The 9,301-nt window shown below is 41.8% G+C and overlaps 1 non-coding gene across 1 annotated transcript; it reads right to left on the minus strand.

The window, feature by feature from the left end:
* Nucleotides 1-5,373: 5,373 nt before the first annotated feature.
* TRNAC-GCA lies at nucleotides 5,374-5,445 on the minus strand. Its single transcript has one exon. It is a non-coding gene; the product is annotated as a tRNA-Cys (tRNA).
* Between the last annotated feature and the right edge of the window lie 3,856 nt (nucleotides 5,446-9,301).

A 9,301-nucleotide genomic window follows, 5' to 3' on the forward strand; every position in this document is an offset into this window, starting at 1 on the left:
TCTTTCGCCCAGCAGGCGGCGCTGTTTTTCACGGCCACCGCCCCGCCCGCCTCTAAGGTCACTTCCGCTGCGGCCCAGCGAGGCTCTCCCCTGCCACTCCTTGTTGGTCTTTTTGAGGCTGCCTTTCTTTACCTAGCACACACTGCTAGCGTTTCTGAACCACTGTGCTCTTGTGACAGTTTATGCTACTTGAGAACTTCCTTCCGGAATCATTTGTGAGAGTGGAAATTCTTAACAAAACAACCCCCCGCCCCAACCCCGTATTTGGGATTGCGTCATCGCTGATTTTTTTTTTTAACATCTCAAATGCATTTCAATTTAAGTCAAATTAAAAAAGCTTATGACTCAACAAAGAAGGCAATATATATTGAAACAGAATGCTTTAAAAAACAAATTCCCCTTCCTGTTTATTCCAGACGCTTCTCCTGGTTTAGAGAGCGGGTCGCGAAAATTCAGCTGCGGCGCCATCTGCTGGAAGCGCCGCGACGCTGCAAGGAGCTTGCCGGGGAAGGAGGAGACGAGTTGCAGGTGAACGTCCTTTGCCCAGAGAAGGCTCTGACACCAAGGTAACATTCAAATGCAGTCCGCTTGTCTAAAAAGAGACCAAGTTGACCCTGCAAGAAAATGGCCTCAGTTTTGAGGAGCCCTGCGGCCTAAATGAACTGGCATATGGTGTATGGGTGTTAGGAAAACCTGGGGCTTCCCGAGAAGAGGAGGCTTAATTCATTTCATTACCCAGCCGCCAGCCCTGCCATATTCTCCGGTGCAACGCTGAAAACTAAAACCGTATTTCCCATCAGTGCACATGAGGAGGTATAAGGTGCAGAAGTCACAATGCATTTGTTCTGTTGAATGGAACTGATTTTGCTGAATGGAAGGAATTTTAAAAGATGAAGAGGGTGACAGAAATTAAATTAATCTGGGAGTGGGGATGTGTTGGAATGTGGCCTTGGCCATGGTTTGATACAAGGTCACTAAGACGCACTACCATTTTCCAAACTCTTGAGTCAGTTCTGATTTACTTGATGATTTTTCTGTTTAGGAGACTGCAGGCTTTTTCCACACCAGGATCTAAACCTATTTGCAAACACATTTATATACAGACTCCAAAACAAACCTCAATTTACCGTTGCTGGGAACTTTGCTAAAGGCCACAATCAGAAAACTCCTGGGGAACTGGATGAAAGCAAGATTTAGAGCAGAAATACAGTTGGCTCACCCATCTGGAGAAATATGGTGTCACTGATAGGAAACATTTATAATAGGGAAATGTTATCAAACATAGTCCTCACCCTCCAGAGCTTGATAATAACATTCTAACAAAAATGAGTTTTTGTTTTCTGGGATGAGCTCATAATGGGTTTCCTGAAAAAGATGAAGTAGCTTTACCAACAATATAAACCTGTTGGAACCTAACTGGTGATGTAGTTCTTGGGGTCCATGTCATGTCACTTTCGTATGCAGTCAGTGTTTTATAGAGACATCCTTTGGTGCTTGTATATCTAAGCCCTCATGTAGGAGACCTACCTGATTCTACTGCCATAGTGAATTGTGTCACAGAGAAAATGTTAACCCTCCAAGTGGATGCTGGAAGAAAATAAACTAGGAAATCAGGAAGAGAAATAAAATGACAATCCACTGTGATAATGTAAGAAAGGACTGTATCAGAGAAGATTCAGTATATATTCTATTTTGAATGAGCAAAGAGTTATTGGGTGTCAAATTGTTACCAGTAGAGGAATTATTTAATGGCTGATGCCGCATCTGTTAGACCTCGATTCTACTATGGCATTTGTTGAGGAGAGTCTTTCATAGAAATAAACAACTTATAACACATCAGTAGAGTGAGTGGTGACATGCCATGGAATTGAGCATCTCTTGGTGAAGGTGCTTTCACGGTCTCTGGCTTGGAACAGTGCAGGAGGGCAGCGGAGGTGGAGCGCTGAAGCCCAGGCAGTTTAAGCCCTCATGGTCCCTTCCTTTTGCAGGACACAAAGCAGTCCCTAGAAACTGAATTTCTCTCTTCTATGGTGTTTCTTCTTTCATTAACTTGTTTGTTTAGAGGGTGCCTGCACCCTCAGAACAGAGCCACATATACAGCCTGCCCTGGCCTTCCTCACAGATGTCTCCAGAGTATTCCTTGGGCACTATTTCTGGTGAACCCAATATAAAAAGTCTACCCATTCTCCCAGCAGTTGAGCTTGGGATTCAGATATTTTGTGTTTGGCAAAAAAAAAAAAAAACACACACAAGGGAAATTTTTTCTAGAGATGACCTCTCCCTTGACTTTCAGCCTATTCTAAATTGGGCTTTTGAGAGAAATGTGATCCTTCGTTCAAAGACATGAAACAGATTGAGCTTAGTAGAAGTTTCTGTCTGGACCTTAGGGTTAGGTAAGTGTGTCTCTCGTGATGAAAATCCCGACTTCACAGAGGACTTGCCTTAACAACGTCAGTTCAACTCACTGTTGTTCTCTCAGCACCAGTCAGTCTTCTCCTCCCTCCCTGCAAAATGTCAGGCTAATGCCTGCTCATCAGTGGGTCTTGTCTTTCTGGCTACTTCCTCCAAGATTTCCTTGATTTCCCCGGGTGAAGGGAGGGTGCCCCTGCTGAGCTCCCCTCCCCTTGTGGTTCCCTGTCATCGCTCTGTCATAGCATACTGTCATTGCTTATCTGTCTCCCATAACAGACTCTTAAATCCTGTGAAGACAGGGTTAAGGCTATTATTATGTTTATTTTGCATCCTCAGTGCCTAATTAGTGCTTCAGATCAAGCAGATAATTAGATAGGCGTTCAGCATACAGAGATGACAAGGAAGGGTATTTCTGATAGAGGGACTAACATGAACACACACAGGTATAGACTTGGAAGAATGGCCAAAGCCTGAGTGTGGTTTGGCCAAAGCCTGAAGCCCCTAGCTCCATTTTTAAATTAAAGGCAAAGGCTAAGAGGAGATTAGGTGGGAAAGAGTCTGAGGTGGTTACGAATATTGTGAATGTTTGTTTAAGGCAGTGGTCATCAGAAGTTGAAACAGTTGCGAATGATGACATTTCTGGTATATTGTCTATCAGATAAGTACTGTACATGTATTTTCATCAGCAAGGAGGAGTCACAGAGCTAGCCCATTTCCCTTATGAAAAATACCACTACGTTGGCAAAAACCGATTTACATGATCAAACTAGGCAGTTAAGTAGGCTTATTTTCTATTAGGAAAAGTTAGCCTCCATTTATGGCACCCCACTCCAGTACTCTTGCCTGGAAAATCCCATGGACGGAGGAGCCTGGTAGGCTGCAGACCATGGGGTCCCGAAGAGTCGGACACGATTGAGCAACTTCACTTTCACTTTTCCCTTTCGTGCATTGGAGAGGGAAATGGCAACCCACTCCAGTGTTCTTGCCTGGAGAATCCCAGGGACGGGGGAGCCTGGTGGGCCGCCGTCTATGGGGTTGCACAGAGTCGGACACGACTGAAGCAACTTAGCAGCAGCAGCAGCAGCCTCCATTTAAAAACTTTTTTTGGTAATTTTTGGTGATTTCCTAGCTCTGTTTTTAAATTAAGAACACTATATTACTTTAAGGTCTTCCAGCACCTCACTTGTGACTTCTGATTCTAAGACAGTCACTGTCCAGGGCACAGAGGGTTGCTGGGAATCTGTTCAGGGGATGAAATAAGGCTCTGCCCTTTTTGGCATTTCTTACCGGGATCTCAAGAGACTCTGCCTTGGGCATAGTACATTCTCAAATCATCCCTTCCTTTGGTAACAAATCAGAGTTCAGGGTGGCTGAGGAGTGCCTTTCTCTTGTGAAGGGTCAGAACAGTTGCAAAGAGGAGGCTGGAAAAGAGAAGTCAGCTCCATGTCAGCCGTGATCTGTCCACCTGACAGATCACTTCCAGGAGAGGACACATTTGGTAGCTCAGAATCTGGAAATGGAGCCTCTTATACCATCTATGGGGTGTACCCTAAGGGTACCTAGATCCCAGCTTGAAAGCTGTGTTTCTGTTTTCATTGTTGTTGTTTTAATTATTTATTTGGCTGGGTGCTGGGTCTTAGTTGCAGCACGTGGGATCTTCCTTGAAGCATGCCCGATCTTTAATTGCAGCATGTGGGTGGGCTCTTAATTGCCTTACCAGGAATAGATGGAAGCTGGGCCCCTTGCATGGGAGTGTAGGCTGTTAACCACTGGACCACTGGGGAAGTCCCTGAAGACTATGGTTTTTAAAAAAACCTGGATTTTATCCTATAGAACAGTGGTCTCCAGAGTGGAGTATATAAAAGGTACAGAAAGGAAATATTACAAATTCTACTTGTTAAATGTCATCCTCTTAAACTCTCTATATTGATAGATGTTTATGATTTATATAAAGTAGAAGTATAATAGTGTATAAATAATTTAAAAATAAATTATGTGTGTGTGTGTATCAGAGGATGTGCAAACCTTAGTCTACCGGTAGGCACATGCAATTTAAAAAAGCCTGTGGACTGCTTTTAGGGACAGTGAAGAGTCACTGAAGGTTTCTAAGTGAGGGAGTGAAAATGAGCACTGTCGTTGCCTGCATCTGAGAATGAGGAGCAGTGCTGGGCATCCAGGGAGACACATGGAGGTACTGCCTCCTTCAGAGCTGGCAGCCTGGCTGACGGGTACAAAAGCAAGTAACAATAGTGAGTGCTTGGCTAAGCAAAGGGAGGACAAAAAGGCATCACTTTAAAACAATGTGGAGGGGCTTCTCTGGTGGCCCAGTGGTAAAGAGTCCACCTGCTAATGCAGGAGACATGGATTCGATCCCTGACTTGGGAAGATTCCACGTGCCTCGGAGCAGCTAAGCCTGTGTGTCGAAACTACTGAGCCCACGCACCCAGAGCCCATGCACTGCAGCTAAAGAAGCCACCACAGCAGGAGTCCTGAGTACCACAGCTAGAGTAGCCCCTGCTCTCCCCAACTAGAGAAAAGCCCTCACAGCAACAAAGACACAACTCGGCCAAAAATAATAAATACATAATTTTTAAAAGATAAAAGAATGTGGAAAGAGCAATTGTTTTTTATTGTTTTTAAACATGTATTTCCTACAGAAAGAGCTGAATTTTCAGTAAAGCCCTAAGATGGTGATAGTCTTGCCTTGCTATTTTCATTTCAAATTTCAAGCATTCTGTTTAGTCGTTCCTTTTTCTCTGTCTTTAACCACCAAATTGATGTTTTATTTCTGACTGGGGGGACCATGCTTTTCTGTTCTTAGAAAGTGAAAAAAGTGACAGTTGCACAGTCATGTCCGACTCTTTGCGATCCCATGGACTGTAACCAGCCATGCTCCTCTTTTTATGGAATTCTCCAGGCAAGAATACTGGAGTGGGTTACCATTTCCGTCTCCAGGGGATCGTCCCAAGCCAGGGATAGAACCTGGGTCTTCTGCATTGCAGGCAGATTCTTTGCCAACTAAGCCACTTGGGAAGCCTTGCCATGCTATTTTCATTTCAAATTCCAAGCATTCTATTTAGTCTTTCCTTTTCCTCCATCTTGAACCACCAAATTTATGTTTTATTTCTGATTGGGGCGGGAATCGTGCTCTTCTGTTCTTAGAAGAAATACCTAAAAGCTGAGAGTTTGTGATTAAGAAGGGTTTATCTATTGTGTTGGTCTTTCAGAAGATATCAACATAATGGTTAAAATGTCCAGGGAAAAAGGAAGTTAGGGGAGTAATTTCAGTAGCTTCTCCATATTTAGAAATTCTACTGTGATCAGAAGTTCCCAGAGAGAGAGCCATTTTTAAAAGTTCCCAAAGAACATCATCATAAGGCATAATGATACCTTAATAGTTGTGTATAATAGATGCACTCTCAAAGGATTTTCATGGTATTATCCTTGTTATTCTCACCAGTTATGTCTCTATTGAAGTGTGAGGGTGATAAAAGAGATCCAAAAGAGTCCCAGGCTCCATCTGAATGGAAGCTTAGACTTCCTGAAAAACAAAAACACTGTTGGAAAAGAATCCTGAAACATTCATCCAGATGCTTACTCTTACCCCTCCCTACTCACAGTAACACCATAGGTATTATTTTTTTAATGATATTGATTTTATTGCATCATTTTACAGATTAGAATGCCAGATATAGTGGATATAAATATGAAAAGAATCAAATTCTTACAAATAATACTTTGCTGCTACAGTATTGAATAATTAGTGGAGGTTGTAATTATAGTACAGCTTTAAATAACATTCTCATAATGGATTTAACACAATGAACCAACCAGGGCCTAAGGTTTAAAGTTCTGCAAAGAGAAATCTGGGACAGTGTGAAAACTCAGAAAGTTCATCCTTCAGCTACGTGCTTCATTTAACCGTAAATCCAGCAACAGAAACATTCACAAAACTTGCAGTGACCCCTGATGAGAGATCTTTTAAGAAACAGGCAAAATAATAATATGGAAACCTGGGTTAGTTTCCCAGGTAGATTCATTCCATCCCATCCCTGTCTAGTCCTATCCTTCCTACCCGAGAACTCTGTACCTGAAGTGCATTATTATGTATCCATAGGCGTTGTTTTAGCCATTTAACAGAAGAAAAAAAACAAGACTTGGGCAAGATAAATATACTTCCCGAGTACATAATTGCTAAGTGGCAGACTTAGAATTCACCTGATGTCTGTTTTACTCAAAGCCTGTTTGACTGCCTGGGAAGCAACTGATAATTTTTGATGGGAGAGTCTCAGTAGTGTGGTAGAGTAGAAGACAGATAACACAGGGTTTGCTGCTGCTGCTGCTAAGTCAATTCAGTCGTGTCTGACTCTGTGCAACCCCATAGACGGCAGCCCACCAGGCTCCCCTGTCCCTGGGATTCTCCAGGCAAGAACACTGGAGTGGGTTGCCATTTCCTTCTCCAAGACAGGGTTTAGTCACTCATTATTCAAATATTTATTGAAGAGGGTGGGACTTCTAGGTGTGGTAGAGTGAGGAGGTGGGCAAATCAACTCTCCCAAAAAGCAACTACTAAGCTGGAAAAAATGGATGAGGACAACCATTTTAGCACCCTGAAAATCGACCAAAGGCACAGAATAATGTGAGAAGCGTTTGTGTTTGAACAATTGCTGAAATGTAGTAATAACAGTGGGAATCTGTGACACGCTTGCTTGAGGATGCTCCCGTTTTCCAGCCCTGCTGCCAGCCTTGTCACCATGGAGATTTTGCCAGAGGTGGGGATACTGTGAGGACTGGCAGCTTTGCTGCCAGAGTCAGAGGGCTCACTTAATAGGGAGCAGGAAAGGACCAATGGTTCTACTAATGCAAGGTTCTAGTTGTTGGGGGAAGAGTATTCCTGGCTGAAGTGTGTATATTTGCAGCTGAGAACAGAGGGCCTAAGATAGCCGCATACTCCTGGCTGACCTCGAGGATTTGTACATGGAGGAGCTATGAAAGGGCCCAGTGGAAAGTAAAAGCAAAAACTCAAATAGGATTGAAAACAGCCTGAACTTTAAATGTGCTCCCCTGCCCACACACCCATTACCAGAGGACAGAACCAATTTCTGTCTGAACACTAGCTAACCACTAGGCTACTTAGACACAGGAATGACCCCTAGGAAGCCAGACTTAAAAAGTAAAAACAAGAGAAAATAAACTGAGCAGGATATCAATAGCTATACCCTTCAAAGGGGACAGATTTAATTGATTTAACTAAAGCAACTTGCTAAACACACAAATGCAGAAGATAGCCTGGAGGGAGAAAAATTGGAATCCAGAGTTGCTACAATACAGTATTTAAAAATCTAGCTTTCAAATAAAATACGCGGAGATAGGAAAGTATGACCCGTTCTGAGGAAAAGCAAAAATCAGTAGAAACTGTCTTTCAGTGTCCCAAGAAGTTGGATTTAGCAGGCAAAGATATCAAAGCAGTTATGTTCAAAGAACTAAAAGAAATTGTGTTTAAAGAATCGAAAGAAAGTAGGACAGTAATATTAATAAATGAAGATACTCAATAAGAAAACACATTATTTAAAAAATTTTAAATGATTAAAAATGTAGAAATAATACTTGAAATATTCACTAGAAGGGCTGAAAAGCAGATTCAAGATAGCAGAGAAAAAGAAGCAGTGAATTTGAAGAGAGAGCAATAGAAATTATGTACTGAAGAACAGAAAGAATGAGAATGGAACAAAAGTGACCAGAGCCTCAGAGACTGGTGGGGCAACAGACCAACATACGTGTAATGGAAGAGGAAACAAAAGGTTAGAAAAAAATACTTGAAAAAATAATGTCTGAAAACTTGGCAAATTTGATTGAAAACATTAATCTACACATGCATGTAGCTCAACCAACCCAACTAGGATAACTACAGAGATCCGCACCTAAACACAGCATGCAAACTGTTAAAAACACACAACAAAAAGTCTTTAAGGCATCAAAAGAAAACCACCATCATGCACAATGGAACATCAGTGTAATTACTAATTTCTCATCTGAAACAATGAAGGCTGGGAGGCAGTGGAATGGAATATTCAAAGTGTGAAAGACAAAACTATCTACCAAGAATTTTTTTTCAACCAAGAATTTTATATCCCACAAACCTTCCTTCAAAAATGAAAGAGAAATTAAGAGATACCCAGATAAACAATTTTGAGGAAACTGCCCTCAAGAAATGCTAAAAGGAGTTCTTCAGGCTGACAGGAAAGGATATCAGATGATATTAATAACCCAAATCCAAAGGAAGAAATGAATAAGTAAAAGTTTTTAAAAAGAAGAAATAAAGAGCACTGGAAATGGGTTAATATAAAGGATTATATAGTGCTATAGCTCTGTACTCAATATTTTATAATATCCTATAAGGGAAAGGAATCTGAAAAGGAGTATATATGTATATTTCTGAATCAGTTTGCTGTCCCCCTGACACTAACTCAACATTGTAAATCAATTATACTTGAATAAAAAAAGACAATATAAATATATATTTCTTGTTTCTTCACAAAACGTCTTTTAAAAATATGAAATTGTATGAAGCAATAATTATAACACTATATTGATGAGTCATAATGTGAAATAATAAAATACCTAATAATATATTGAGTAGTATAGATATAACTAGGGAGAAGGCAATGGCAACACACTCCAGTACTCTTGCCTGGAAAATCCCATGGACGGAGGGGCCTGGTGGGCGGCAGTCCATGGGGTCGCTAGGAGTCGGATAGGACTGAGCGACTTCACTTTCACTTTTCACTTTCATGCATTGGAGAAGGAAGTGGCAACCCACTCCAGTGTTCTTGCCTGGAGAATCCCAGGGCGGGCGAGCCTGGTGGGCTGCCGTCTATGGGGTCGCACA

This window comes from Bison bison, unplaced genomic scaffold (genome assembly GCF_000754665.1).
Source record: "Bison bison bison isolate TAMUID 2011002044 unplaced genomic scaffold, Bison_UMD1.0 scf7180017864383, whole genome shotgun sequence".
NCBI classification, from domain to species: Eukaryota; Metazoa; Chordata; class Mammalia; order Artiodactyla; family Bovidae; genus Bison; species Bison bison.